Source organism: Alligator sinensis, unplaced genomic scaffold (assembly GCF_000455745.1).
Source record: "Alligator sinensis unplaced genomic scaffold, ASM45574v1 scaffold454_1, whole genome shotgun sequence".
NCBI lineage: Eukaryota > Metazoa > Chordata > Crocodylia > Alligatoridae > Alligator > Alligator sinensis.
In genome coordinates, this window is record NW_005842095.1 from 776,828 (window position 1) to 785,149 (window position 8,322).

The 8,322-nt window shown below is 39.5% G+C and overlaps 1 long non-coding RNA gene across 3 annotated transcripts in view; it reads left to right on the forward strand.

Moving 5' to 3' along the window:
* Nucleotides 1-7,045, forward strand: part of LOC102386344 — a 23,587-nt gene extending 16,542 nt beyond the window's left edge. For all 3 annotated transcript variants that reach the window (XR_323895.3, XR_323894.3, XR_323896.3), the window contains exons 3-4: nucleotides 5,538-5,705; nucleotides 6,295-7,045. This is a non-coding gene — a long non-coding RNA (uncharacterized LOC102386344). The remainder of the gene's footprint in view (nucleotides 1-5,537; nucleotides 5,706-6,294) is intronic.
* Nucleotides 7,046-8,322: the final 1,277 nt, after the last annotated feature.

The window sequence follows — 8,322 nt, forward strand, 5'->3', positions numbered from 1 at the left end:
ACAAGGGGTACAAGTAGGGCATTCTGCCATGTACCCCTTGTCCTCATTTTGTTTTTCTGCCATGCCAGCACTCCAGCACCTTCCGAGGTAGGCATTATGGTGTTTTTCAGCACTTCAGCCAAAAAACGTTGGCTGCCCCTGCTCTATCCATTTGCAGTCTCAAATTCTATCCAGCATTAGAGCTAAGTCATACCATCTCCTCTAAGAGAGAGGGAGAGGGATAGCCAGGAATACAAGAAGTGGTTTAGAAAGCTTCAACAAAGAAGGTAAAGGAGAAGGAAGTAGTTTAGAAAGTGTGTGCGTGTGTGTGTGTGTGTGTGTGTGTGTGTGTGTGTGAAGGGAGATTTTCTTTTAATTTTGTAGAAGTACCTTCAGTGATGAATTTTTCCATTTCTATTTACATCACAGACAAATATCTATCCCCTTTAAAACCATTGATGACTGACATAGTTCACAATCAAAATTCTATTACCCATTACATGCCCAAATGGCAGCTTTCCAGCTGTGAAAATGATATTTTTGGCACCTAGGCACAGTTTGAAATGCTATTACCCATGCAGTGTCCACATGGCTACTAAACATGCTCAGTGGGCCATGGTGCTCAGGTGTATAACTATATATATCCATACCTGAGCATAAGTCTTGAAAAAACACAGAAGGAGAAAGACTCTTCCATGTTTAAGTCCCATTTTGTGAATCGTTAGGGCATGTACCTATAAAGTAGGTTCAGCTTCTATTTAACCAGAAGGATTTTGAACTTGTATCCTTCTGACTTCCTAGCTCAGTACACTAGCCCTACTATCTAAGTCCTTCTCCAGCCCTCCTTCTGGAGTTGAGCTACAGTACTGCACTCACTGCGCTCTATACATTTTATCTAATGTTTACATTTAATAAACATTAGCTAAAATGTATAGAGTGCAGTGGGGAAGTTTCTATCTCAGCTTAGAGGAGTATTTATCTTACTGAGCCACACACCTTCTAGTTCGTTTGCTTCCTTCTGGTCCCACATATCTCCCCTTCTTGTATCTGTACACAGAGCCAGCATCTAACCATGTTCTAAAGACAGAACTGGGTGATGCTGGGAAATCAGATGGACATAGGTTCACACTCTTCAGAGTGGGGTGAGGGGAAAGGTAGGGAGGAGGGATATAGAGCAAGAAATCTGGTTTTCTGCTTTCTGGGAAAGTATCATAACCCTTCCAGTACCGGGGCTGAAGTATGGAAGTTTTCCCTGTTTCCTATTGGTTACTTCAGAAATTAAAAATAAATTAGTTAATGGTTACCTTTTATTAGGATTAGTTTAATATGTGTTCACTTGTTATAAAGTAACTTGATATAGATGTTTTTACAGAAGAACAGGTGAAACAAGCTCATTATGTGAATTGCCCTTTGAAAGGTCTTAAGCTTTGACAAAAAAAAACAACACCCCAAACCCCTGCCACTCATTCCAGGCATCTGTGATAACTGACAGAATGTATGTAAGGGAGCAAGAGGAAGGTCACATAACTTTTTTTATATAGGGAATAGATCTTGCAGGGAAAGAAAAATAATAAAGGTAAACCAACATTTACCAACCCCCCCCCCCCCCAAAAAAAAAAAAAAAAAAAAAAGAGAAGAGGGTATAGAAGGGCATTGATGAAACAGAGAAGAGATACTGAGCAAAGTAGCAAAATAAATGGGGGGTGTGGGGGAAGAAGATGCATAGAATAGCAGCGATAATTATGATGGGAACATGTCTAAGCCAGAAACGAATGTTGCTTTTTAAATATGTGTAACACCCACACACACTTGGGGTTGTGTATGGTGAAAAGTGTGCTTTTGGTTGTTGTAAATGGGGGCGGGGGGTGGTTCTGGGATTGAAGAAGAAGCAGCTTTCCTCTTCCTCATTGCATCCAGACCATTGTCTTAAGTTTCCTTTAAGTACCTGTAAAACCAGTTTATTGACTCTGGAGCAAATGCAGGAGCACTGACCACCTTTGAACTGATTGGTCTCCATTAGCAGTGTTCAAATGATGCTCTTACTTGATAGGGACCCTGTAATTGTCAGAAAAGTTGTTTAAGGTTCCGGCCACCTGGCCTGGGGTCTCTTTTCTCCTGGGGCTGCTGAGAGCTGCATTGCTGAATCAGGAGCCAGAAAACCTGTTTCCCATGGGGGGGTCTCCCCCTGCCCCCCCTTCACTGAAGAGGCAAACAAAAGTTATGTGATGGGAAGGCCTCAGGTACAGGGAGAGAAAGTCTGTCTCAGGGCTTGAGACCCCTGTTCTCTCCCTCTTCATTCCCCTTTTGTTTTCTGGGTTTTGAGTGAGATGACACAATGTGCACGGGGTGGGGGGGGGCTTTCAAATCCCTGCAGCAAACCCAACTAGTGAGGTTTGGAGCCTGGCAGTTTTGCTGGTGCGCTCTGGGACAGGGCTAAGAGTCTGGCATGTTTTAGTTGCTGTTGCAACTTCTTTTGGTTCCAGCCTAAATGTGTGGCTAAACCTCAGCTGCATGTCTTGCTGGCAGTTTTGACCATGCAGGCCTTGAGTGGGATGTATTAATCTCTGAAGCAGACTAAGCAGGAACTGGGTCCTGGCAGTTACTGGCCTCCTGTGTTGGCAATTGTAGTGTCTCAGCATTGTAGTATAGCTGAGACTAGATAGTCCAGGCTGCACTCATAGACCTGGGCCCTTTTTTGCTATTTCACAGCTATTGCATTTCAGCCCACCTGTGTGTGACTGAACCCCAGTCATATGTTTGGCTTCAAATTTGGGCCAGGGTTAAGCCTGGCAGGGTTTAAGCCAGGGTGAGACCTGGTCCTACTTGTTGTTTATCCAGGCCTCAGTGAAGTATAGGCCTGGCCAGCTATTGCAGCTCAGTTCAGGCCTAGCGAGATAGGCTTGTGCTTCCTTTTGTCCCTATTGCAGTTTATGCCCCAACCAAACAGTGTGGGTGGGCACTAGTTGTAGTTCAGGCCCAAGCCAAAATAGGCCTGGCCCTTTTTTGTTGTTTAATAGCTGTTAGGTCTCAGCATAACAGTGTAGCTAAGACTAAATGTCCAGGCTGCAGCCAAACAGGCCTGGCGCTCTTTCGTTGTATGTACAGGCCTTGGTGCAGGACAGACCTGAGTCCCCCTTTTATTGTTTTACAGCTGTTATGTCTCAGCATAACTGTGTTACTGAGCCCTGCTGTATGTCTGCTGTCTTGCACATGTTGTTGCTTTTGTAGCCCTTTGTCCTGACCAAGCAGCAAGGTTGGTGCTGTGTGCAATTCAGGCTCTTTTGCTGTTTGGCTGGCTTTTCTTTGGTTTCTCTTGCAGTTTCCTGCCCCTTTAGGGTACAATGTGATGATGAAAGCTACAGTTAACCCCTCAAAGCCACCACATGGAAGTGGAAATCAGCGCTACAGCTTCACAGGGGAAAACAAGGGGCCCCTTGCAACATAGAAGGACTAATGCTTCCTGAGGTGCAGTGAACCCATGAAGCAGCTCATAGGTCCACTGTGGTGCAGGCCCCCCTCTCCAGCCCATTGCTGAAGGGCAGGTATAGCTGTGCAAGCCCCCAGAACTACCTGCTGGGGAACCCCCAAGTCCCAAACTGCCTGGGTATGGGTGAAACCTCCCTAAGAAGGAGCCACCTATAGACCTTATTTTGTAGTTTATAGTGTTTTAAAATTATAGTTAGTGTTTTCTTTTTTATTATTATTCTTTGTAATAAATTTGCGTTTTGTGTTTACACTGCTTGTGAGGAAACGGTTGTTGGTCTTATTGGACACCTCAGTGACTCATTTAGTGTTTCCCAGGTAGTCTGGGTGGGGGCTCGAACCAAGGTAAAATATATTTAGCACCCCAGAATAGAACAGGTGCTCTGCAGAAAGATTACATATGTGTTTTTTAATCTGCATTTTTGGTATGCCTGCATGTTATGTGTGAGAGAAGTTTTAACCACTATGTTTAAAACCTGCACATGCAGTGCACCCTGTTATCCTATCAAACAAGGGCTTGGTAGATGCAACCTATTGTCCACTGTCTGATGGGGCAGGGAAGCAAGATAGAATATAGCAAGTGTCTGGCCTTTTACAGCATACATACAGACTATAATATATATATGTAGTCTCAATTTATTTGAAGAAAGTTTATCTTTATGCTTTTCCCATATGGAAGCTTTCCTTTCTGATCCCTTTTTCTCTCCCAAAAGAAAGAGTACCTTCTGGGTGCATCTACACATGTAATTAATGCAGAGCGATAAACTCTGGTGTTTCTTGTGACAGAGTTTATTGTTCCTGGCATGCTGTTTGCATGTGCACCCAAGACCATAGCACAATGAGCTGGGCTGGAGCAGCCCCAGCTGGCAGGGAGTTGAGAGGGGCAGCCTACCAGCCTCGGGCTGTTCCACCCCATCTCACTGTGGTGAGAAGAGGCTGGCTGGGGCATGAGGGTGCTTCAGTGTGGGATTAGCTGGCAGACAGCTTCTACATTGAAGTAGAAGTAGTAGAAGATAAAGCCAGTTTGTCAGTATCTACATTTCTACATAACCATATCTTTAATGGGTTACTTCTTGTTTAGATAGCAAAGGCAATCCTTAAGTGAATGTAATCTTTTTAATGTGACTTCAGGTGCTGTCATGTAAACACTATTTGTTTATAAATATGTAAAATCTGAAAATTAGTTCTATTCATTGATCTGATTTTGCTTAAATAAGCATGATTAGGTTAATTAGTTAATTGATGGCAACAAAATAGTGAATGTTTCAGTTTGCAGCATCCTAGTACTTTGTATATTTCTCATTTTTAAAATTGCTTTTCTTAAATAGCTCAATCAATAAATGTAACAGCCTTCCATCCAGGCCGTCCTCAGTAATATGCATTTTATTATTTTGAAAATAACTTATTCTAAGGGGCCTGTGTGGAAGAAAGCAAACTTTTTTTTCATGTGCAATACTAAGATTCTCCAATAGATGCCCTAAGAGATCTCTTCTAAACCTAACCACTCAATACTGAAATTGAATAGTCTCAGTTCTGTTTTTTTATACCTATAAACATTTTTCCTCCCCCACATATTGAGCGGCATTATGTTTTCAGGTTTCAAAGATATATTGAATAATAAAGTTTAGGCCCAGGATTAGTGCAAAAGCTGTGTGTTTAGAAATCAAATGCTTAGTATCACTTTTTAAGATGAAATGTTAATAGTGATTTTCAATTAATTTTAAGTGTAGTTTATTATTATTTTTAATCAGTTGTTTTATTAACACGAATACTGATAAAGGGATATGTAAGGTTATCTTCTTTGAATCACTATTATTTTAAAGGTACTACATACTGACAAAACCAACATTTATTTTACTAGAAATAACAGGTAGACTTACAAGTCTAATGTCATTTCAAGTTTTTGTTTATATATGTTGGCTATTTGGCTATATAAATATACATTGCTCTAGCATCATTATAAAATCTGTTACTTATGCTGCTTTTACACCCTTCCATAAATGCATCTTTTAAGTCGAGTTTTCATCTCTCTCTCTCTCTCTCTCTCTCTCTCTCTCTCTCTCTCTGTTTTCAAGGCTTGTTGGGAATTGGCCTTGATATAGGCCAAGACATTAGGGTCCTGGACTACTATAATTCATTATGTCATATGGGGATTCTCCCATGCCAGATGACTGATATAACCTCTCTCCAGGCTGCAATCTCTTCTATGCCATTGCCTGCCATTCTGCTGTTCAGGATCTCAGGTAAAATAGCCAGATCAAAGTAAATGCAAAATCTCATTGAATTGTACTTACTCTGCAAATATATCTATGGTTTATTATTTAGGCAACAAGCTTTTATAAATTCAAATTATTTAAATCATTAGACCATACAGCAAGTGAATATGTCCATAGGAAGATATGAAGCAAATTCAGGCTTCTGAACTTCATGCTGTGATATAGCTCTATTTTGGATGGTAATGCATTCTTGTTCATGTTAGCTGACTGAAAATTCTCCTATTCTTCTTTGCTTTGAGCTAAATAATGTACCGCACTAGCATGAGCTGCTTCAGAGGGGCAGCTGCTTTTCTTCCAGTGAAGAAAGGAATAAGCTATCTTTGAGAAATGACAGTGAAAAGAGAGGAAAAATAACCTTTTAAGGTGATGGTTGGGGCCATATATTCTGAAAGAATATTTATTTAGAGCCAAAATCTATCAGGTTGTTTAAACTGATTGGAGATCAGTCTGCAGGTAATATGTGGGCAGATATATGGGGGTGTTCAGATTGCACTGACTAGATTTAAGGAATGTTTGTAATTTTGTCAAGAAAGTGTGAATTAATTTTTTTTTTCAGATTCGTATACTACAAAGAAAGCAGCACATAACTTGGCTAGAACATTATTCATTAAAAGTCAGTATTGTAGTCATTTAAGGACTCATCCAAATGCAGAAATTGACTTTAATGAGCTGTGGATAAGGCCCTCACTTTTGGCCAAGAAAAGTAATGTGATGTGTAACTCTGATCTGAACGGAGCCATGGAGGTCCCTGGAAGTCACTGGACACACTTTTTTAAAGTAAAATAAATCTTATGTGCTTCTGGGTGACAGAATCTGTCCCCCTAAAAAATTTATTTGTAGCAGTGTGCTAAGATATTGCAGTAACCTGAATGCTGAAATATATACAGAGAAATGACTAAAGTGGACATGAAAATACTAATGATGTAAAAGAGACTTTGGGAAGGAGGAGAAAGGAAATAGCTGTCTATAGAGTATACTTAATCTTTCATATTCTAATTATGCATTCATTTTTCACTCAACTGTTCCATTGATGCTGATGTAAAAGATTCAGGAGAAGGCCCTTAAACACTTGCAGAAGAAAAGTGGACCTAAATCAGTCAGGCTAAAAATGTATCAGTTGTTCACCACAGTATGAGTATGACATAGGCTTGTATGTGATAAACAAGGGAAATGTGTTAGACAGATGCTCTCTGGGTATCTGAACACTTTGATCATATTATCTTGTATTGTCTTCCTTCTATGTATTGAATCTCTGATCTCTTGTCTATCTTGTATGTATTGCTGTACTCGAAACAGTTTAAAAATCACCATCATAAACAAAAAGTTAAAAAGAACAAGGTAAATACTCTTGCTTTTTTTTTTTAAGGTAGTCATAACAAAGTAGTAAAAAAACCCTAATATCTTGACATTTGCTGCAATTTATCACAACCTCTTCTAACTGAAGCAAGCTTTCTATAACAATACAATAAAAAATAAAAATGCCAAATGTTTTGAATATAACAATTTAAGGTTGGAAAATGAAAACCAGCCAACCAGACAGTTAACAATTGTGCACTTGGACTATTAAATCTAATAAATAATAATGGCTATTGTAGCACATAGTGTATTACTTTGCATCTGGCAAGATGCTATGGAATAATATCCAAATCAAACAGTCCTGGAAAAAAGGAAATATGCAATTAACTACCAGCTTTTTCTGCTATCTAAGACCTAATTGCTAAATACAGTTGTACATTCTCCATAAAGTTTGCATGTCTGTAACAGCAAGGTACAAGTAATCAACTGAGTGCTTGTACAGTAATACAACCATGACTTAGTGGACTTAAGCATTCAAATGGTAAGCAGTGAGGATACGGTCTACTGCTTCCTAAAATAATTAAGAAAGTATTAATTAATTTACCCACATAAACACTTCTTCCTAAGCCCTACTTTTCCAGAATGCACAAAATGGAGAACACTACTGTATCAAGTTAACATTGTCTGTTCAACAGGAAACCAGAATCTCAAGTTGCTAATTAAAAATATGCTTATTTTGAAAACAAGTATTGATACATGATGCAAGAGGGTAGTGGTAGGGAGGAGAACCAGAACAAAGTTATAGCTATTATAACTATATCAAAATATTCATAATTAAATAGGATCTTGTATGAGCAGATGTTGCAGGAGGTATCCCAAAAGCAGAGGAACATGATTGAATACAAGTCAAGTAAAATGCAGAATTGACATTTAGTAATTCATGTGTGTTCTTGCATGCATGTTCCAAACTATGTTTTAGTAGACATGAGATTTATAGAAGACTTCCTTCCTTTCTCACATCCTTATGACAAGGTACTTACGAAATTTGCAGTTTCTTTGGAATCTGACATGGCTGCACTGTGAACACTTCTGTGATGGCCTCAAAGATTTACTGCTGCTTCCGTTAGTGGTTCAGGATTTAAACAAACAAAAAATGCTGCATCACTGCTGCTGTCATTTCTATTACTTAGTAGATTTTTTGCCTTCCTATTATGGTTATCAATACAATGTGACTTTCAAATGCACTCTGTTGGGTACTTATTTTGCTGTTGTGTATATGAGTTCATAC